Source organism: Misgurnus anguillicaudatus, chromosome 25 (genome assembly GCF_027580225.2).
Source record: "Misgurnus anguillicaudatus chromosome 25, ASM2758022v2, whole genome shotgun sequence".
NCBI lineage: Eukaryota > Metazoa > Chordata > Actinopteri > Cypriniformes > Cobitidae > Misgurnus > Misgurnus anguillicaudatus.
In genome coordinates this window covers 27,155,011-27,179,582 of record NC_073361.2, presented here as the reverse complement: position 1 = coordinate 27,179,582, position 24,572 = coordinate 27,155,011, and the positions used below count along the sequence as shown (strand labels likewise).

General features: G+C 37.4%; 1 long non-coding RNA gene across 1 annotated transcript; it reads right to left on the bottom strand.

Annotated features, from left to right (window-relative positions):
* Nucleotides 1-216: 216 nt before the first annotated feature.
* On the bottom strand, nt 217-24,152 carry LOC129426220 (uncharacterized). The gene is made up of 3 exons (XR_008638348.2): nt 23,706-24,152; nt 11,587-11,825; nt 217-965 (listed from the first exon to the last, which is right to left on the bottom strand). It is a non-coding gene; the product is annotated as an uncharacterized lncRNA (long non-coding RNA).
* Nucleotides 24,153-24,572: the final 420 nt, after the last annotated feature.

The window sequence follows — 24,572 nt, the reverse complement described above, 5'->3', positions numbered from 1 at the left end:
TTATACCAGTATTGTACATAATATTATTACATATACATATTATCATTTTTATTTTGTTATTATTATTATCATTATTATTACACAAATGTGTATTATTATCTGTTTAATTTATTATTATTATTATTGTTTTGTTTTATTATTATTATTTTTATTATTATTTTGCTTATTATCATTGCTTCAATATTATCACTTGTATTATTATCGGTTTAATTTATTATTATTATTATTATCATCATCACAATTATTGTTTTGTTTTTGTTGTCTGTTTTGTTTTTGTGGTTTTGCTGCTTAACTATCTGTTGTATGTTTTGCACTTATAATAAAAAAATCGTAACTCCGAACATTTAAAAAGAAGGTAACTCAAAGTGCAGACAACTTAGGGCCGGATCCGAACCGGAGCAGCTGGCTTTGGCGCGGATCTGGCCCGGAGTCATCTGCTATCTGGGACACGCCTTTTCTCAGAAAGCTGCATGATTTGAGATACCATTAATGCAAATGATTTGGGAAAATTACATCATTATCCCATCAATGCACAGATATTTCTCATCGTGAATCTTTAGAGAATGTAAAATAAACACTGTATCAAGTTTTCTTTAAAATAAAACAACCTGTTAATTGTATCTCTTGTGAGCTCAAGCAAACGTTACATCATTGCTATTTAGTGGCAGTAGGGTCAGTGTTCAATAACGTGATTGACATGATAGGGAGGGGGGACTGAAATTAGAAAAGTACATTATAACATTCATTTAATGAAGCCTGGACAGTGGTCGTCAGGATTCCCCCGCAGTGCTCATGTAAATTATCTTAATACGTCTACCCGGGTCGCCTGACGTTCAGAAGAACGGGTTAATCTATTTCTCATTTGTTTCACAACAGGAGAAAAACAGGCACAACCTCATTTAAGATTTTTTCCTTGGCTGAAGTCGTGGGTCGACACAGATTATGTTGATTGGAGCACAGGGGCCCTAGATGGAAAATAAATGAGATCCGGTCAGAGGGTAAAATGAGGAGAAAATGATATCAACATTTAATTATCATTCTTCGCTGATTGTTTCAGTCCATGTGTTTGTAGACTTTTTATTATCATAATTCTGAAGGGTAATAAAAAGCATATTTGTAAAGCATTGAAACAATGTATTTGTTTGGATGTGTCAAATTCGATTTCTCATTCTTGGTAACCGGTTTTCGAAACTAAGAACATGGACAAGTTCACACCCAGAATGATAATGACGGTAAATATAAAGTTTAAATACAGAAGTGTAAACAAATATACACATCAAAACTATAAATGATACGAACTTTCTGATGCACAGAAAATGCTTTCAGATTTGAAATCTATAAATCACAAATGATCTTGAAATTTCGCACAGATCTCTGTCTTGTAAACAATGCCTAATCAACATCACTGACATATTAAAGAGCACCTGTCAACGTCCAAATCCTTCACATGCGGCAAGAATGGCTTATATTTCCAAACACTTGGACAAGCAAAAGTTTGTACGTCTGCTTAGACCCTGATGAGCACTTGTCCACATCAAAGGCCGTTTTGAACGTTGACGTGGATTTTTGTGTACACACACCCTACGATCAAACGTGTACGTACGCACGCTTTATAAATGAGACCCCATACTTTATGAGAACAACAATCATATTCAATCCAAAGCACAAACATTTCATTTTCTACAAATAAAACAACTGTTTACTTCACACCAGATGTGATACGTCAGAAGATTGTGTCTTTGACTTTATTGGTTCCTGTATGTTCTTTAACCGGTTATTGAATTGTGTGGGAGTGTCCTGATATATTTGTCATTTTCCATGAACACAGCTTGACTGCTGAATACAGATTGACTCATCACGTCATTAGTCATTGATTAAATATATTAATAGAGTTGACAGGGCTGTTTATCACACAGACTGTTTCTGCTTGCTTGATTTCTGAAGTTTAATCATTATTGATTTATGTGCTCTTGAAAGCTAAACTCATGTTAACCAGGAAATGAATGCCGAGTTATGAATAGGTGCAGTGTTTATTGTTTGAGCAATGTGTGTTACAGTAGTAGTTATTGTTGCCATCAATTAAAAACTAGTAGAAGCATATGTGATTATAACACAAACCTTGAGCTCAAGAATGGTCTGTCAGGGAAGGTTTTAGATTTTTGCTTAAAATCTAGAAAAAAAATTGTTTCAAACCTTAACATGGCTACCCTAAATTACATCTGGACATCAGTCCGACGTCGGTTTCTGACGTCAACCCAACGTCTGTTTCTGCCGTAAAGCCCTACGTCGGTTTCTGGCGGCAACCCCACGTCGGTTTCTGGCGGCAACCCCAAGTCGGTTTCTGGCGGCAACCCCAAGTCGGTTTCTGGCGGCAACCCCACGTCGGTTTCTGGCGGCAACCCCACGTCGGTTTCTGGCGGCAACCCCACGTCGGTTTCTGCCGTCAACCCCACGTCGGTTTCTGCCGTCAACCCCACGTCGGTTTCTGGCGGCAACCCCACTTCGGTTTCTGCCGTCAGCCCTACGTCGGTTTCTGGCGGCAACCCCACGTCTGTTTCTGACGCCAACCCCACGTCTGTTTCTGCCGTCAACCCCACATCGGTTTCTGGCGGCAACCCCACGTCGGTTTCTGGCGGCAACCCCACGTCGTTTTTTTGCCGTCAACCCCACGTCGGTTTCTGCCGGCAACCCCCACATCGATTTCTGACGTAAGCCCGATGTTGTCTTTTCACGTCAACCCCACGTTGGTTTTTGACGTAAGCCTGACGTTGGTTTCTGATGTCATTCCGACGTTACAGCTGAACGTCAAGTCCACATTGGGTTTTGACATCAGTCCGACGTCGGGTTTTGACGTCAACCCAACAGTGGTTTCTGATGTCAACCTGGCATTGTATATTGACATCACCCCGACATCTAAACATCAGGTCGATGTTAGGTTTTGACATCAGTTTGACCTGGCATTACAGCTTGATGTCCATCCGACATTGCTTTTTGACGTCAACCCAACACTACATCTGGACGTCAGTCCGACATAGTTTTTTTGATGTCAACATGGCATTGGTTTTTGACGTCAAAAAACAATGCCGGACTGACGTCAAAAACAATGTCTGGCGGACCACAGTTTATGATGTCTACCCAACGTTATAGCCTGACGTTCGCCCAATGTTGCTTCTGCTAATATTTCTCAGAATGCATCAGATGGACACTTTTCTATCCCATGAGACCACAGGAGTTGAGGAGCCACCAAATACAAAAAGTGAATTCACAAGCCCACAGTAGCCCAGTTTGGAATTTTAGCTCAAACCCAGAGTACACCCCCTCCATAAGCATTATAGATAGCAGTCGAGAGTGAGGCGACAGGGTGGGGTGATGCCTCAAAAACATAGGACGGGACCTTTTCACAGTGATTGGTTGGATTAACAACACGTGAATATTTTTTACTGTTGACAGAATAATTTGTCTTGGCTGAACTAGTATGTCGCTTATGTATGCATACTTCACCCACATGAAGTACATACTTACACAGGATAGAATGATTTGACAGTAAGTACATACTGTGACAGTACACGAATTTGAAGGCAAGATAAATGGGTGAACAATTAAATCAGATATATCTGAAATATGGCGGTCATTTCTGCAGATCTCAGAGCTGTAGGACTTTATGTTCGCTTTCTCAGCATCTGCAGCTACAGGTGTCACAGTCATTTATTTTAATTGACACTTGTTGCTTGTAAGAAAAAAAACAAGACGCTGCCAAAGACGGATGATCAAACTGTTTCTATTATTAATTTAATTCGCTACTTTCTCCCATCAGTCAGCCCGCAGGTAATTAGCTTTAAGTCCCATTGAGAGAAATTGCAAATCAGCTGAAAAACCTGTCGCGAATGGGCCTGCGTTTTTCTCATGATCGAAAGGGAGGGAACAAATGAGATTTCACAAAGATCATCTCATGCACAGATAGAGAAAGTCACAGCCACACAAGAGAAAGTTTTTCATTTCACAGTAAATTTGGCACGACTATGAGCTTTAGAGATCAGTCACTATGAGACACCGTGTCATAAGAGAGACCAAGATTAATAATATAGAGACACTGTGCCTACAAACAGACCATACAGTATGCGTTGTTTCAATTCACTCAACAGCTTACTATTCTTAATACATACTAAATGTTGCTTATTAAAATGTGTTACAGAATTTATTCACAAATTGCATTTAATAATTTTAATGTACCAAAGTATCAAAGTTTGACATCATTAATTTCTAAAGATACCATGGTTAAATTTGTATTAATGTTCTGTACATTATGTTGGATGAGTTTATGTAGAAAATAAATTACTTTATTTTAATAATATTTGTGAAAAAATGTTTAGTTTACCACTAATTTTGGTCGATGAAATACAATTGTGCAGATTCACCACTGCAAACACTGTACTGTATATTGTACTGTATACTAAATGCACAAAATACAGTGCACGCATATGGTAGTATGATCTTTCGCATACCCTCACTGACCCAAAATATACACGTAAACATCAATCCCATTATAAAAGCAGTCATGGCAATTAAAGTGCACCTATTTCATTGCTTAAAAACGTTATTTTGTGTATTTGCTATAATACAATGTGTTTGCGTGGTTTATGGTTAAAAACACATTATGTACACATAACGTACATTTTTGTAGCTCTAGATTTCCCTGTCTTCCTGAAACGAACGGATTTTGTACAAAATTCATCGATTTGAAAAGCGCTGTGTCCCTGATTGGCCAGCTAATCTGTACATTGTGATTGCCCTGAATACGTCTGAGTTAACTTACAGGCTGTGAGTCAAAGCGGGAGGAATTATGATAATGTCGTGCTGCGTCCGAAACCGCCTACTTCCATACTATATAGTAAGCGAAAAGCAGTAAGCGAGGCGAGTAGTATGTCCGAATACATAATATTTCAAAAACAGTATGCGAAAAGTACCCGGATGACCTAATACTTCCGGTTAGATTTCGAAGCGTGCATACAATGGACACTTCACTATCCCATGATGCCCCAGGAGCGGAGTTATGCAACGAAGAAGAAAGGCGAAAGCAGCGATGCGGCTGTTTTTGCGCTGGTATGACATGACGTGATGAAGACGTATGTCACATGATGTGTCGCATTCATACTACTAGGATTCATACTATACAGTACCTGGGTGATTCTCACGAAACCATTAAAACACCACGGCACTAATGATTTTAGCTTTAAAATCTGTAATATAGTAACATTAAAAAGCATCAGAATTAACACAATACTGTGTTCTACCTTGCACAATGTGTGATTTCAACATAAGAATTTATAATTGGAAATTTTATCTCATTTTCTGCTAAAATTCTCATTACCGCAATGTGTCCGGCTGCGTTTGAACATGCGTTATGTTGTAATTTAATCAAATTAACACAAAAATATTAAGAAAAAAAATAAATGGATGTTTTGCTAGACTACTTTAGATGACAGAAAAAATATTTACTGAATATTCATGTATAATAGTAATGAAGAAAAATTAGGAAAATGATGTGTCCATGCCTGATGTTCTCATCCTCTGCAACACTTTTTGAGAACAGTTTAAGCACACATACAGAATTTTAATAAAGTTTGATTTTGAGTGATCAAGCACATGGACCAGTTACTTCAAGATGGCTACCAGGTAAGATCATTTTTTTTTACAGTTAATTTGAAATATTGTCTTGTCAGAATGCTTACACGACATTTTGATTATCATTACCGCAACAGATGCTTATTAACTGTTAATTTAATTAATAGAAGCATAATACTTTGATTTTAAATGCATGTGCAGAATCTCCAAATTATGTTCTTTCAGGTTTGTCATGTCATTTTGAAAATATGTCAGTGTTGATGTTTTCTGACTGTTCCGGTAATGAGATTTTTAGGACTAATTTTTAAAATTATGTTACAAAAAGTGTTAAATGATAAGTAAACGTTTTTAAATTAATGTCCCGTTTACTCCAGACTTTGTTTTTCAATGTCTGGTGGGAAAAAAAGTAAATTTAAGCAATTTTTACATTTTCATGCTTGACATTTTTTAAAACCAAGTTTTCGTGAGAATCACCCACCTACTGTTTTAACAGTCAGTAAGTACTTCATCTTATCAGTACTGTACCTACTGAACAGTATGCGGTTTCAGACGCAGCCTTGGTCTTGTCTACATCACCAAACCCAGGAAGTAAACTGTTGCCTACAATCCTTGTGTTTGTTTGTTGTACTCCAAGAAAATAGATTTACTTTGAAGACGATAACTCGCGTCATCGTTTACTTTGGGGTTTGTACCCAATACACACCAAATGTACTAATACACACCAAAGGAAATGTTAAACTGTGAATCAGACAATTGGTGCCATTTAATGTTTCCTATAAAACCAAACTTCTACCCCAGTCCAATAAGAAAAATTATTAAAGCTAAACACAAGAAATAGTTCATAATAAAACACAACCTTCCATGTCAGAGCATTGATCATTTCAAATATTTGCCAATGAAGAACTTCATTTAAAATGAATATGACTTTTTTTGCACCCTATTGCCAAATGCGACCCAAAACCAATCATAAGTAGCATGGGTATATTTGTATCAATAGCCAACAATACAATGCATGGTTCAAAATTATCGATTTTTATGCCAAAAATTATTAAAGATCATGTTGCATGAAGATATTTTATACATTTCCCACTATTAATATATCAGGAATGTATTTATCATTAGTAATATGTATTGCTAAGGACTTAATTTGGACAACTTTAATGGCGATTTTCTCAAGATTTAGATTTTTTTTTATAGTTGTATCTTGGCCAAATATTGTCCTATCAATTGTCCTAACAATGGAAAGCCTATTTATTCAGCATATAAATCTCAAATTTATGACTATTTTTACTTTATGTAAACGGTTTGTTTGACTACCCTGAAAAACAAATCTAACCTAATGTCTCTTTCTAAATAAATGTGTTTTAATATTAGTCTGTTTCAATTAATTTGATTTCATTGAAAAATAAGACAATAGTACTACACTTGGTGATTTTGGCAGTGTACTACCCATAAATTATTAGACTAGACTGACTAGAGTTAAACACACAGCCTTGACAAATACAGCGATGAAAAGATGTGACAGTGGTAGCAGTCGTTTCGTTTCTGCAGTTGGCCATATCAGCATTAACCGTCCTCTAGAGAGCCATGATGATAATTCAACTAAATCTTCATCAGCTTTACAAGAAAACTCCCACATGCCCAGTTTTCCTATAGCCCTGCACTCCACACCTCTGAAGTCATGATCTTTCACATCTCTCCCACTTACAAGCTCTTTGTTTGTGTCAAATTTCCTTCAAATCCCCTCCCTTCCTCTCCGGCTACAGATGGGAATATAACTTAGCTCATGGTCACAGGGATGGAAGGAGACGCTCCCAATTCTGAGCTGCCAGCAGGCCAGAGACCGCTAAAGATTCGTCTGTGTTTGTGTGCACTGTAGTATCAGACAGCGAGAACACATCAAATAATATTTTCCAAAGGAAAACGATTTTGTTTGCTTTTCATGGACGCTGGAGGGTTTTGCTGAGCTAACAGAACGGGAGAATGGTCACGGTTGCCGTTGGCTTCGAAAGTCGGTCCCGGTTTGGAAGGTGTGTTGGGGAGACGGAAAAGAAAGATGAAGAAAGAGAGGATTAAAGAAACAAAGATTCAGTGTGACAGTCTGGAAAGAAAGAGTCAAGCTGGGAAGCAGGTCAGATGTTCCTGCAAATGAAACAAGGGACAGATGTTCTCTTCGACAACCTCACACAATGCACAGGAAACACATGGACAGTTCTTGGATAGTCCTTTCCCACAGATTTAAATCTCAATGATCTGTGCCTGCTAAAAGACTGGTATGAAAATTATAATGATCCAACCTGGTGTAAGTGCTGGTTTGTTACTGGTCTTGCCTGATGACTCAACCGGTAGAGAATTGAATAAGCTACACAAAAGATTGTGGGTTTAATCAAAGCCCCTTTAAGGATGTTGCGCCACTAGGCTGTCATTTTTCCAAAACTTTTGTTTCTTATGCTCAAATTGCCCTATGAAACACCTTTTTCAAGTTCGTATCAGCTACTGCGCATGCGCACAGGTTGGCAAGCACCTCCCCACAGAGTCGTCAATCTTTATCGACTGATAATTGGTTCTTTTAACTGAAAGGCGGGACTTCCGTCACCAGAGCGGCCATATTGAGCGTTGCATTGTCCCCTATTCATAGTAATAGGAGTGCTCAATCTTGCTATATCCAATATAATTGGTGTAATCTCCAGGAAACACATTTTATGAATACCCTGAGGTAGAGGTCTTCTCAGGTCCAAACAAAATGTACCCAACCCGAAATGACTCGAATCACTTTTCACACAAACCCGACCAGCATAAATAATATTTTTTTAAATAAAAACAAGACCTGAGACAAAGCGGAAAAATTAGAATCGAGTCCGACCCGAACCAGTGGCATTTTTTAACCCCTTCAGACCCTGCATCCACCGGAATGGACTTCACATGTTTTGTGGTTCAAACAAATAAAAATGTTGATCAGCCAATCAAAATAAGGCACACTGATTAAACACCTAAAAAATCAGGTCTGAAGGGGTTAACTCGACTGGACCCGAATGTAAACGCCATCGACGTGTGTGCAGTCTGCATTCCCGCATGCAACAGTTATGGCGCTTTTCCACTGCATAGTACCCCACGGTTTGGTTTGGGTAAGGTGGGGTCAGCTCACCTCACTTTGGCTTGGTTAGCTTTTTCATCGAGTTTAGTAACACTTCGGAGTGGGAGGGATTATAGACGCGTTGTCATATTTGCGCTGCCTACTGCTGTGACATCATACAAGTGAGAGCGTCGTTGGAATGCTATACATCCCCATACATTCATTTATTTCTCAGTTTGCCACAAAATTAAAATTGGCCACCACAAATAAATGTTTGCGTTTCACTACCTCTGTCTCACATGTTTCTGTACAAACACCGGTGGCGGAGCCTCATTTAAGTTGCATTTAAGCATATATGCGGACGTGCGGATCGCGAATGTGCCGGCACAAAATGCTAGTCTGGATAAAAACTTGTATGGTGTTCCTGATTCTCAACCTGTGGATGTTTTTCATCGCTAAAAGGGAGTTAGGGAACTTATAGCAGAGCACAGATGACAACATGTTTGCTCGAGACAGCGCAAGCTAGCATGAAGGTAAAGCTAATCTTTTACATTATAGCGATGATGCTGGTAGTGACAGAGACAATTGGTGTCACAACCTATTTCGGCATTGATGCACACACGTGAGATAGTTTGGGTTGGGTTGGTTTTCGAATCTAAGTGGGTGATTCTCACGAAACCATTGAAACACCACGGCACTAATGATTTTAGCTTTAAAATGTGTAATATAGTAACATTAAAAAGCATCAGAATTAACACAATACTGTGTTCTACCTTGCACAATGTGTGATTTCAACATAAGAATTTATAATTGTAAATTTTATCTCATTTTCTGCTGAAATTCTCATTACCGCAATGTGTCCGGCTGTGTTTGAACATGCGTTATGTTGTAATGTAATCAAATTAACACAAAAATATTAAGAAAAAAAAATAAATGGATGTTTTGCTAGACTACTTTAGATGACAGAAAAATATTTACTGAATATTCATGTATAATAATAATGAAGAAAAATTAGGAAAATGATGTGTCCATGCCTGATGTTCTCATCCTCCGCAACACTTTTTGAGAACAGTTTAAGCACACATACAGAATTTTAATAAAGTTTGATTTTGAGTGACCAAGCACATGGACCAGTTACTTCAAGATGGCTACCAGGTAAGATCATTTTTTTACAGTTAATTTGAAATATTGTCTTGTCAGAATGCTTACACGACATTTTGATTATCATTACCACATCAGATGCTTATTAAATGTTACTTTAATTAATAGAAGCATAATACTTTGATTTTAAATGCATGTGCAGAATCTCCAAATTATGTTCTTTCAGGTTTGTCATGTCATTTTGAAAATATGTCAGTGTTGATGTTTTCTGACTGTTGCGGTAATAGGATTTTTTAGGACTAAATTTTTAAATTATGTTACAAAAAGTGTTAAATGATAAGTAAAAGTTTTTTAATTAATGTTCCCATTTACTCCAGACTTTGTTTTTCAATGTCTGGTGGGGAAAAAAAGTAATTTAAGCAATTTTTACATTTTCATGCTTGACATTTTTAAAACCAAGTGGACCCTTGAAGACCGCTACCCTGAGGTCACTTTGGATTAAAGCATCTGCCAAATGCATAAATGTGATTGTAAATGGTCAGTCTGTTTGACTAGTCTTTTAGTTAAAACATAAGCATCCAAAACATACCATACGCTTATTATTTCAACAGGATGAGAACAGCAGGGCTACACCACTGTGTTGATAAAAATGCTGACATAATAAATCTTTTTTAGAAAGCAACCCAAAGGACTACCAAGAGAATTTAACCAGAACACAAACAACAACTAAAGAAACACAATACAACCAGGCCACACACACACGGCAGCTAAAAATAGTTGTCAACCCTCTTGAGTGCTTAACCACACTTTTTGTATACAACAAATTTATTTGAAAAGGCCTTTGAGAGCTTAATATGAAAATCTTTGTTCAGAAGGAAAGATATTTATTCATATTAACAAGAAGTGTCACTGATATTGATATGAATAATGGGAATATCACAATGGCCAATATGGCAGCTCTAGTCCTGCCTTCCAGTAAAAGAGCCAATCGTCAACCGTTACAGAATGACATACATAGCGGCGAAGTGACATGACTTCCTTGAAAAGACGAAGTCCGTCATTGGAAAAAAACTTTGGCAAACTTTAGATTAAGGCAGATACAGATTGTCCCTATCACCTTGTGATAAAGCACCACAAATGCCAGCTGATATATATTTAAATTCACAATGAGTCATAAGGTCTCTCTCTCTCTCTCTCTCTCTCTCTCTCTCTCTCTCTCTGGCATCATACGCCAGGAGGTGGACAGCATACGTGAGAGGTATGGTTAACTCCATTTCAAAAGGTATCAGTCATTTTAAACAAGTACTGTATGAGTTATTCATGCACACCTGCTAACCTCAGATTGACATTTGTGAGAAGCCCTTCATTTTAATGTTACCATATGCCATTTTAATGTCATTTAAATTTTGGTAAAGGTTGGACTTGTCATACTTGTAAGGTGAAAATGAATCAATCACAATTTTCTCAAACAGCTTAAGCCATAAAGAGTCGCAAGTTATGATCTGGTCTTCAGAACAGGTGCAGTATTTGTTTATCTGAGCATCACATTGTATCTTAACGGGTTGGTAAATCATATCAAGCACACTTGACAAAGTTGCACAATACTTAGCACTTCAAAAAACATGTGTGAGAGAAATTAAATAAGAAAAGGAAGCTAAAAGAGAGGCAGATGTGTATTATGCTCAGTATGGTGCACAACATTGTGCTTTCATTTTAAGTCTTGCCTTCTTGATAAATGTCTCCCTCATGCATCCCTCTCTTAAAGAGGAGTGTAATGTTGTGGAACAAACCTTCACGGGAAGGCACACGGTGCCCAGTGCGATGTTTCTTCAATCTGCCGGGCCTGGGCGGTGGATGGATTGATTGTCTGAATGCAACTGGCCAGCTGCTCGCAGATACCAGGAACCTTAAATCAAGTCGAGACCCTCCGTCAGTTCTCACCACTCGATGCACTGAATCAACCACAGGCTGCTGTGAAAAGCTTCACTGCCACCTCTGAATTCTTCAATGTGATCCTTGTTTGGCGATTCTGAAATGATTGAACATTACATTACAATTCTGTGTCCTTATTGACATTAATGTTATAAGAAAACAAAGTTAGCATGTAGCTCACATTGCTTAAATCAAATATACAACCTACTTTTTATTGCAATAAAAATAATATGTGAAAAATCATGCTACAACAATTTATATAGTACTATGTTCAACCCAATCTCACGGTCATAAGTCCTGTTATAGTCATGAAATATTTAATGAATTTATTCGTGTATTGACATGATTTTTTGCTTTTTTCGTGCCATGAGCATGAATGTCTTTTTCGTGTCCGTGACATGACTTTCTTTATCGTTTCATTTTATGTTTGTTTTCTCATAGTTTTTTTTCTATTTTTTTACCATTGTCGCTTGGGGTTGAATGACTTTGTTACATTTCAGACATCCTAACCCAAACCCCAACTCTAACCCCAACCGAAAATAGTTTTAAAAGTGGAAGGAAAACATGTAGAAACCAATACATAAAATTACATCCTAACCCAAACCCCAAATCTAACCCCAACCCCTAGAGAAAATAGTTTTAAAAGTGGAAGGAAAACATGTAGAAACCAATACATAAAATTACATCCTAACCCCAAATCTAAACCCAACCCCAAGCTACAACGATTTAAAAATATAGGAAAAAAAAGAGAAAACACGATAAAGAAAGACGTGCCACGGACACAAAAAAAAACTAATTATAGGAATTCATGCTGAGTGACATACGTGCTCCTGGCACGACCACCCCCCCCACACACACACACACACAAAAAAAATTGTGTCAATAACACTAATAAATTAATCAAATATTTTGTGACTATAACACAACTTGCCGTGAGATAGGGTAGAGTGTGTTACTATTGCAGAAACCAAAACCAAATGCTGATTCAGTTTTGATTTGGGTTTTCTGGATATTATGGGAGTGGATGGTGACCGTCTGTTCAAGTTTCAAGGAAATCGAAAGTGTTAAACAAATAACTCACCTCGTGACATATATTTTAAGTGTCCTGAAGGCAAACACTGCAAAAAGTGACTTTCTTACTTAGTATTTTTGTCTTGTTTTATGTACAAATATCTAAAGATTTTCTTAAATCGAGACGCATTTTCTTGATGAGCAAAATACCCTATGAAAATAAGTTTAGTGTAAATTTGTGCATAAAACAGGCAAAATAAATCTGCCAGTGGGATAAGAAAACAAATCTTGAACTTTATTCTTTAACACTTAAAGGTGCAGTATGAAAATATAATGCAATTTAATATAGATAACTATATTATCAGTGGTGGATAAAGACCTTATATAATGAACTGTATTGTTTTTATTTTCTTTAGAATGAAAGCTACCATTTTGCACCGCCATGTTTCTACAGTAGCCCTAAACGGCCATTTCGCATCCTCACCACTAGTTGCCGCTAACATCTACACACTGCACCTTTAAAGATTTTATTTATTTAAAGATTTATTTTTATTTATTTATTAATTTGCTTGTTTTAAGCACAAATTCACTTTATATATATATTTGAAGAGTTTGGTTCCAAAACACACAAAAAAACAATTAGGCTAATTTCTATACCAAGAAAGTGACAAGATGAAAACCAGTATTTTCTGTTACAAACTTTCACATAGCATCTTTTGGTTATAAAAAGATAAAAAATCAAATCAAAAACTTTATTTTCAAAGATTTATAAAAAAAATGAATGATTTTTTCCAAGGTTTTTTTTTCAAAATGCTATAAATCTATTGAATCAATATATAAATGTACATTCATCTTTGCCATGTTATATTAATCTAGTTGACTAGTGGTATACACTGATAAAAAAAAGAATGGCATTAACCAAAACACCTACTTTGTCATATAGTCATTGCTGTGGTTATTGGGACTTCCATGTACTCAACGCGCCGCCATTGTTTGTTTACAATACGTGAAATGGTGCGCTGTGATTTGTGGAGCGGATTTATTGCATTCTGCAAAAAAAGAGGCCTGGCTTTATTGCATTTTGGGAAAAAGGGAGAAAAGATGACAGAATAACACGGCGGATATTGGATTTTGCGAAAAATTAAGAATTTACCTTTAAATACAATACTGATTTTGGCAGTAACTCATTTTTCTAAATGGTGTTTATCAAGTTTTGGAACCAAACTCTTCATATATATATATATATATATTTATTTTATTTTTTTGTCTTAAAACTAGACTTATTTACTTTCATTTTACCCACCAAGAAAATGCATCTTAATTATCTTAATTATTAGAAGTTTGTGCTAAAAACAAGACGAAAATACTAAGAAATACATTTTTAGCAGTGTACAAAAGAGTTTGGTGAAAACAAACCAATAATCCATTATTTGATGAAAGTGTTGACCTGTGCCTGCCTTTCTTTCAGTACACCTGCACTGTGTCTGAACTGTTGTTTAAGCAGGGCTCAGACTAAAGGATTTTAAGCCCGAATTTCCCCGCCTGAGGATCAGAGAGAAAATCTAGTCCAGGACCTCAATCGCACCTCGAACACTTTGGGGTCCTTTTAAAGCTTAAAAGGTTTTCAGGTTACTATGGGAGTCCACATCCACAGTCACCATCCATTCCCATAGTAACCAGAAAACCCCATACTCCTAAAACAAAATCAAATAAAGATATTGGGGGTTTAAACAACATGAGGATGAGTAAATAATAACAATGTTTGTTTTTTTTTTGCAAGAACTATCCCAAATATTTAAAAAAAGTAAACTTTTAAAAGTCAGATCATCCAATGAGTCCTCAAACAAATAGTAAAATTAAAAGACAAATTCTCATCATACACTATAAAAGGACTACCATTATATATAATTAGTGTAGTCTGTAGTCTGTAGTGTATGATGGTAGTATGTGAAGCTAGTGATTAGTGGGTTAGTACTGTGTGTGAGGTGCAGATGGCTGCATAACAGGAGGTTTAAAGATTTTGGCAAAAGAGTGTATAACAAAAAGGTTTACGGCGTCTCATTTGAACCCATACTGTATTTTTTATAAACCGTATTCTTCTATCCTATGAGATTTATGGATGGGATTTTATATCTTGCCAGATGTGCGTGGTTGTTTGAGAATAGTGTTGCTGAGCAGTCAGATGAAGGCCAGCGATGAGCTCACTGACAGGTCTGGATGAGGGAGGAACAGGGCAGAGTTCTGGCCCGGTTCACTCCACAGGGATAACCAGTTGGATTTTTAACAGGTGGCTAATCTTCAACTTTGTTTCAAGAGCAAATAAACATCCCAGAGGTGTCACCCCGTACAACCCAAACTATAAAACAAAGTAACCCTAAATTATCATAGCTTCAAGTGTGTTTTCCTTCAGATTGTTTTTCAGGTTTAAACTATTATTTTTTAATGTATGAGATTTAAATAAATTTGTAAACCTGATGTCACAAAACATGCTTGAGGGTTTGGTAAAGGAATCATTTTGCATCCTCTTTTTTTTTTCAAAATTAGAGTTGTGCCCTTGGCATCACGTTGACGCTTAAATCATTTACTGTACAGTGATCAGTCTAGACGTGCTGAATATTAACAACGCTGTCTGAACAAACTAATCAAAACTTTAGAGTGACTTACATAAAAATGTTTCTTAAGATCAGAGTAAATTTGGATAGCAGATCACAAACCATTCAATGCACACCAAGGTCTAACTTTTTCTCTCTCACTTTGTAGCCATCTGCAAACAAATACTGTATGTTGCATTTACGGAGCAATTTGTCCTTGGTTGCCATAGGGACAGCTGATCCCCGCATCTTGCGGTGGACCTCATGCAACGCAGTGAACAACAGAATTTGGTCTGAATCACTAGCACATTGCTTGATCTACTGACAGATTGACTTGCATGGGACTTCACCAGGGTTTCAGTTCTTCACGCTATAATTATTACTGTATGAAACATCATTCCAGTTATCATTTATGTAGCTTGGTGTAAAAAAGACCATAAAGGGAACAAAGATGTGACCAAAAAAAGAAACAACTGTACCACTGTAATTCATTTTGAGGCACAGGTCCTGGATTAAAATGATCATTGAGGCAATGAGGAAACAGTTCAGCTTTGCGCTGTATAATTATGGTAAACTTAATCATCAACCGTACAAACGGAAACAAAATACAGCAAATTATGGGTTGTCATATTAATTTTAAGCTTTATGAAAACTCAATACTGTGGGTCTGTTGGTAACATGGACAATTAATATGTATCACAGAAAGATTTGTGGTTTTGTTGGTGACAAAATATGCCTAAATTTGGTATAAAAATATCTTGTTGGTTTCTTTCTGTAATAAGGGCATTAACATTTTAATACAGTATATATTTCAACTGAAAGGTCTTCAATCCTTGCAGTTGTGATTTTGGACCAGTATATGAACAAATAAGAAGTGAAAGTGTAAGATTCAGATATAGGTGCTCCTAGAAAACAGTTTTAATGTATTTTAAACGTGTGTAAAATCCAGTCATTCCCGTTCACTTATCTTTTGTGCCATATAAGTCATTTTGGTCCCGTACACACTTGATATTAATTTGGTTGTCACTTCACCTTTTAAAGCTTAATCCAGTTCTGTACACACGCAGTTTAGTTATTTACAGGACTGACAACCGCATTCTACAACCGAAGTAACTCCCGCAAAATGCAGGTAGTGACAACCGCATTTAGTGTGTACATAACCAAACTGAACAACTAGTTAATAAAGTGTTTAAAGGGGCATCATGGACATGACAGGTCTCTCTTCTGAAAAAATAAATGCGTAGAAAGAGAAAAAAGTCTTCTGTATGCATGGTGCAGAAAATGAGAGAGGCACGAGCGTTTGCTGACTAGTGTTGCCAGATCTTGCACGAAAAAATCAAATAATAAACTTGAAGGTGCAGTGTGTAATTTTTAAAAGGGTCTCTTGACAGAAACGCAAAATAATATACAAAACAATATTATCAGGGGTGTATAAAGACCTTTTTATAATGACCCATTATGTTTTTATTACCTTAGAATGAGACGTTTTTATCTACATAAACCGAGGGTCCCCTTACATGGAAGTTGCCATTTTGTGCCGCCATGTTTCTACAGAAGACCTTAACTTTTTTTGCTAAGTTGTCTCCGTTAATGACATGTTTTTCCAGTGGGAGCTACTGTAGCTTCTCTATGCGTTTCAAAAGCGAGGTGTGAGCAGTGGACTGAGCTGTTGGTTGCAATTCGCAGCCTCACCACTAGATGCCGCTAAAATTTACACACTGCACCTTTAAATAAATCCAAATGCTTTACGTCAAAGATCAAAATATTGGGACCGGCACCTTCACACTTTATTAACACCAAAAACTTGATCGCTTCATAAGCCAAAACGATATGCACGTACAAAAAAGACGAGGATCTGGCAACACTGCAAAATGTTTGCAGTACACAACGCCAAGATGGAGGTATATTGCAAAACATAATGCAGTTAAATTATTTTGGTCAAAGCTTTGAATGAAAAGAACGCGAGACAGCAGAACATTACTATGGTTATCTCTGTGTCAATCATCACATTTTCGGGAGTGAGTCTTGTTACGTCAGGGTTTCCCGCAGCACTTTGCAGTTCGGACGGCCCGCTTAAGCTGGGAAAAATTCTTGCAAATTTAAAGTAAGTTAGCTGGTGATTTTGTTGTTTGAGCAACCTGCTAGCTAGGTTTCACATGCCTGTTGATTCAATATAAATGTTGAGCGCTTTTCCTCACGTTATTTATGTGAATTATTTACATGCTACAGTATTTATACTCCTTTAAGATAATGTAATTAATAGTGGGAAATAATCAGTTTTTACAATTTTTGCGCTATCTATCATTGTTCGCCAAATGTTCTACAACATCTGCTTTAGTTTGTGTTTATTAACCCTTTAGTTTCACTGCATCACACAGCTTTTCATGTTATAGGTAAAAACATTTAATTCATTAATAATCTAGTATGTGTTAATTTTCTGTCATAGTTTCTTCAAAATTAAGTTTTATTTGAATGCCCCTTTGATTGCCACGCCCTCTGGACCAGTGTTGGGGAAAGTTACTTTCAAAAGTAATGCGTTACAATATTAAGTTACTCCCAAAAAAAGTAACTAATTGCATTACTTAGTTACTTTTCATGGAAAGTAATGCTTACGTTATTTTTAGTTACTTTTGCGTTACTTTTTCTTGGCTAAAGCTTGATCTCTTTCAGGCCTTGCAGGTGTTTTTATGACTGAAAAGTTCTGCATTCAGAAATTGCATATTTCATCACAAAAATGTTTAGCTCTGGCCTGCCATTTCAGTTTCTGACTCAAACTGTTTCCACACAGGCACAGAGAGTGCATACGTTTAGTTTAATTCAGTACATATTTTTTAATCAAATTAATTAAACTAAAAAAGTAACTTGAGTTACTTTTTTGAAAAAGTAACTCAAATAATAATGTGTACTTTTAAAAAGTAATGCGTTACTTTACTCGTTACTTCAGAAAAGTAATATTATTACGTAACTCAAGTTACTTGTAATGCGTTACCCCCAACACTGCTCTGGACCCGGCCCACCCACCTAACACTATACCATCTTAAAAAACAAATTTTCTGCGGGAAACCCTGTCCGTACAGACATGTAACGAACATTTAGGGGATTCACTCCCGCATTTAAATGCAGTTGTCACTCCCGAAAGTTTGCAGTGTGTACGAGGGCTTTATGTATTGGTTTCTCGATTTATTTTTCTGTTTTTTAAACCATTGTGGCTTGGGGTTAGATTTGGTTTAGGAAGTCATTTAATATATACTGAAGGTTTCTTCATGTTTTGTCTATTTTTAAACCATGGTTGCTTCGGTTTGGGGTTAGTATTGGGGTTTGGGTTAGGATGTCATTTCATGTAACAAAAAGTTGTTCTAACCCCAAATCCAAGCGACAATTGTAAAAAACTGTAAAAATAAAGAGAAACCAATAAATGAAACAACATGAAAAGATGCACCGTATTAAGGAAACTGGAAGGACTGGCGTATCATATGCACGCAAAATTGGAATTTAGCGTATGCATTGCACGACTTAATTTAAACGCATTTCAAGAGAATGGGCTGCTTATACATGTACCTGTGCTTTTTACAGTAACTATTGTTTGTGCATTATTCATTTTCAGGGCTATATTAATGAGGAGAACCAGTTAATCTACAAACAAACTCATCTATTCACCACTTGGGGAGGAAAAAGTTGAGGCCTGGGAAACACTGGATGATTTTCGAATTTATTGGCTACCACAGACGTAAGGATTTCAAAGTGATGCAGGATCAAACGTGACTTGAGAAAAACATGTTGTGGTAGTTCTTGTGTGACACATTATAAAAACACTCATACAGTAGTTGTACAATATTCAATATTCTTTCTCAGTACTCCTCGACTGCTCGATCGGGGGCAGCAAAAAAAACGCAATGACACCACACACCAGAGGTTTGTGAACAAAAAAATCAGCTGTGGTAAAACGCTAATAGGGCCACCCCCCTTTCGATCGCTAAGGGTGCAAATCGGGCTTAAAATCTTCGTGTGTGGAGCCAGCCTTACCTGTATGTCTTTGGACAGTGGGAGGAAACCAGAGTATCCAGAATAAACCCACAATAACATAAGGAAAACAATGCAAACTCCACACAGAAAGACCTTGTGACCCAGTCGAAGCTCAAATCAAAGACCTTGTTGTGAGGCAACAATACATTTACATTGAAAGTCTTTTTAAGCTCCTCCCACCTTTGTGACGACCTGGCCTTGTTGGAAACGTCCTTAGTGGAAATCTACAGTATGTGGCGTACCTTGCATTTTCCTTCTCCACTCCACTCCTCTCTAGGCCACTGCCATGTTCGGGCCAGTCGCTCAAATCGCCGCAGATAGCTCTCGATGTCGTCCCCTGGCTGTAGGGCAGGCACCGGTGTCTCCGTTCTGCGTATAGGCGAGCTTGGCTGTGGGTGTGGTCTGGTTGCATTTGCGGATACTCTCCGAAATCCAGGGGTCGGTAGATCCATCCGCAAACTCCCACCATCACTCGGGGATAGGGCTGTTCTGACTGTATGCTGGATGCTCTCTCGAAGCCCCTGTAGCTCTGACACATACCTTTCCTCCCTGGCTTGCTGTGCGTCGAGGAATTCCCTCATCAGACCCGCCAGGCTTGCTGTGAAAGGGCCGCGGGACTCGCTGGGTTTGTTAGGCGCTCCAGGGAGCTCAGCTATTGACCCCTCTGAGGCCTCTTCTTCCCCTGACGTCATGCTGTCCCAAGCTTTGTCCTCCTTAGCCTCCGTTCTTGCGTGTGAACGCAGACCCGGCCTCTTTCCCTTTGGTGCTTTCTTACGGGTAGCCATCCCACTTCTGACACCAAATGTGATATATCGGACGTGTAATGATTCAAAAAAATGATGGTAAATGATGGCTCAACCCGTAAGTACTCTTCAGAGTAAGGTGGTGTTTATTTATATGTGCACCAAAGTATTCCAGCAGTGAGGTAAATATATTTGTACAGTGAATAGCGTTTTTACCTAAGTTTATTTTGTTTATTATTTTTGTCATCATTGTTTTGGTACTTTGGGTTATTCTTTTTGAGTCACTGTATATATATACCTCACTGCTGGAATACTTTGGTGCACATATAAATAAACACCACCTTACTCTGAAGAGTACTTACGGGTTGAGCCATCATTTACCATCATTTTTTTGAATCATTACACGTCCGATATATCACAGATAACAATCCCTTTCACACCACTCCTCCTGTTTCTAACACCTGTGACGAATGAATCTTCATGTCTTTGATAATCATCCCCAGGATTCTGATGCTTGTCGGTGTCCAGGCTCGCAACAATGAAAATAAGAATAGGTGCAGGTAAATCAAACATTGCTCGCGATTTGTGATGAGGTGCACCTGGTACCTATTGAGCTTCAACTCGGGTGCCATAAATCCGGTTTTGTTAAACTAGTTACAAAATTGCATATACCAACAGATCGTCATCCTGTGTGCTTTAAAACAATGTCAACACTGACAGTACTATTCACACATTTCTGCATTCATGAAACCCACATTTGCCAAAACGTGCTGTACAGTAAAATGCAATTTAATGTGACCCTGTCTGTGAAATCCAGGCTAAAGTCTCAATCTAATTTTGCGATCTGAAGTTTTATTTCACACTGATTTCAATCTTTTGCATGATCTTACTCAGTCAATATTAAAGATATCAAAGTTACATTTTCACAGAATGTTCTTTGCATTATGTAGGATGATTTAATGTAGAAAACATTAAATCACATGCTCCTCAGCTCCCATGGCTTTGTGGGATTGGAAAGCATCTATTCAACACACCCTGAAAGATTTTGGGGTATAAAGTAAACCATCCTTGCATATTCTGTTTTTGCATAGAGAGGTTTCGGACATACTGTACTACTCATTTTGTGAACAGATTTTCACATATACACTAAACACAAAACTGAATCTTTTCTGGGGTGCTACCCTAAGGTTCAATTTTGTACCTTTACCAAACATTATACAATGTTGTACCTTTTGGGGTACATTACTGTAACTTATTGTACACCTTTAAAGGTAAAGTTGACTGTTAACTGTACCCCTAAAATTTACTTGGTACAAAATTGTTCCTTTAGGCAGTGGTTTTCAAACTGGGGGCCAGGGCCCCCAGGGGGGCCGCGAGATGGTGCCAGGGGGGGCCCAGTTTTATGACATAAAAAAATAATGCTACTAACCAAAAGCACTACTTTTTTGTATAATTTAATGTTTTTTTTTTAGTTTTAGAACAGTTTTTTGTGACAAATTTTCTTTGGGGGGCCTCGAAGGAATGCAACGTACACAAGGGGGGCCACACGCTGAAAAAGTCTGGGAACCACTGCCTTAAGGTACACACTAGGCATAGGGGTAAAATAGTATACCCCAAAAAGTACAACATTTCAGTGTGTTGCATACCCATATAAAATAAATAAAACATTTACAAAAATGAATCTTTGTGGGTAGGGGAGATAAGTAACGGGAGACGAATGTAACAAAGCAATTTTCTCAGAGCTCCGACTACATATTCATTCCAAACTATGACAGCATCTTTAGCACGCAACCCCTGACAGACCTGACAAATATCGCATTATTTTGTCATCGTTTTGCACGTCTATGTCCAGAAAGCTGTTTTCGACCATCATAAGTGAATTCCTAAAGCATTTTTCTTATAACGCGTTGTGTTTCTTGGTTTGTGTTACAGAACTGATCAATCTGGTTATTTAGTGATGTAACACATCCTAAAGTTTGCCTTCTCAGAATTTTTTCATGGGTTTAAATGTCAGGAGTTCCTGTCGGGACAAAAGTAACACATTACTTTTGTCCCGCTGCTAATACTGTTGCATTATGTTGAAAATTTATATTATACTAATTTGATTTGATTTAATTTTCATAGTGTTCACAAGTTTGTACTGTCGGGTTGCATTTGAAACATTTGATGAAACTGAAATTTTAAAATGAAAATGTGATTTACTTATTTTTTGGAAAGATGAACGACAAAATATGTTTGCAGTTACATATTAACAAGGTCATGGCATGTATATTTAAAGAGTTTGGATCTACAACGAGATAAACACCATTTAAATAATAATGATTTAACGCCAAAATTAGTATTGTATCAGGTCAGAATTAGTAAATTCTTCTTTTTACGCAAAATCCGATATCCGTCGTGCAATTCTGTCATCTTTTTTCCCAAAACGCAATAAACGCCAGTCCTCCTTCTCTGCAGAATGCAATAAATCCACTTAACCAATCACAGCGCAACATTCCACGCATTGTAAACAATAATGACACCGCTTTGAATACACAAAATTCTAGTTTTCCTCATCTACTTTGTATTTCGTGATCAACAAACAAACAAAAACAAAGTAATACTTTTGATTGCATTGCTAAGCCTGTGATAGTTTTCTGTGGCGGGGAAGAAATCGTAAGCCATCAAAATCAAATAATTTACATGAGAGGCACTCAGGTAAAGGAAAAATGCCAGCTGTTGCTTGTTCTCACACGACAGCATCAAGCTTCTGTCATGCTAACACATCGACCCCAGGGGATCTTATAAAAAACGTTCAATTATTTTACTCGAAGTCAACAAAAAATCGAGCAGAACCAAAACATTTTACAGCTGATCGCTGTCAAAAAGGTTCAGCGACGACGTTCCAAGTATGACAGCAGCAATGACAGTGTTATTAATATGAGAGGATTGTTATACAGATTTATTACACGGCTCTCTGGAATGCTTGATTCTGATTGGTCAGTTGAGACATTTGCAGGTTCGTTCTTTTCAAATAATAACCGCTCCAAAATAATAACGCATAGCCGGACTACTTGCACGAGTAAAATTGCTCCGCGCCAATAAAGATCAATAAAGATTACTGTCTGTTTGGCGCCATCTTGTGACAAACACTCGACAACCACGACAAGAGACAGACAGCTTACTGAGACTGAACTTGACAAAATAGAGCATGACAGCTACAAAGCCAACACACACAAAAATACAGAATGGGCATTAAAACTTCTCAAAGACTGGCTAAAAGAGAAAAGATGGAGACAGACAAGTATGAAGCAGCGGATCTTAATAAGGTATTGCGATCATTTTATGCATCCGTGCAAAGTTTCGCGGAAGAATAAAAATGTTAATTTAAAACTAATATGCCAATAAAATGTTTCAAATTCATATTCATGTCCAGTTTTTTGTCTTATGTGGCAAGTAGCCGTATAATAAGCGGGATAACGTAGAGGCAGCCGGTAGTTATTGGTAAATAAGCCCCTTCAGTGTGATACAAGACCCTCCGCTTCGCGTCGGGTCCTGATCACACTGTCGGGGCTTATTTCCCAATAACTACCGGCTGCCTCTACATTATCCCTTACTTGTCATTTTTACCTCTGTAATGTTTTATTTTGTTTTGAATCCTTAAATGGCTTTGATCTTTGGGACTTCTGGTAAATCGCTCTTTCAATCTCTGTTTCTTTCTTCTAACATGTAAATCCTGGTGAAAAACGTAATGCTTCTCATCCAAAACCTGTCTTTGGATTTCCAGACCTACAGTATAAAGTAAATAAAAACAAAATATAAACTTTTGTCTTTAGCACAAAGATACAATACACAATGTAATTTCTTTACACATGATGCCATCGGCCTGCTCATAAAATTGACAGCATTCCCACTTCAAAGTCCAAAAATAGTACTGCGGAGAAAACAGTGACACAAAGACCAAGTTTAACAATTGCTCCAAAAAACATATTATTCATTTCTCACTGAGGTGATCTTTAGAAGAGATGCAGTGAAGCATTTAACCTCTCTCTGGAAAGAGTCTGAAAGGGAAGTAGCCTTATTTGTTTGGGACTCTACACATGGTTCCACTTTTCTTGTTCCCTACCCACCCTCATTTTAGACTCGCATTTAGACCTAATAGACTTACATGAGACTTAATTTGCAACTCACGATGCGTTTGATCTGTTATTATCATCCCTATTAGACAGACTGAAGTGCATTGCACTTTCTGTATTTACCAATGAGGATCTTTAAGCGGCAGATCAAATCTGGCACATATTTCTGGCAAATGTATTCTGCTAATGTTCCTATCTGAGCTAATTCCAGCCAGCGATGTTTCCAATAAGGACTGGACAAATGTGTGTTAAATTTAAATCCAACATGGCATACAACACATTAAAAGCGCTCTGGAATTGATCATGAATCTGCGATTGATTTTGATGCAATTTCAGTCACATTCAAATGCTGGCCAAATAC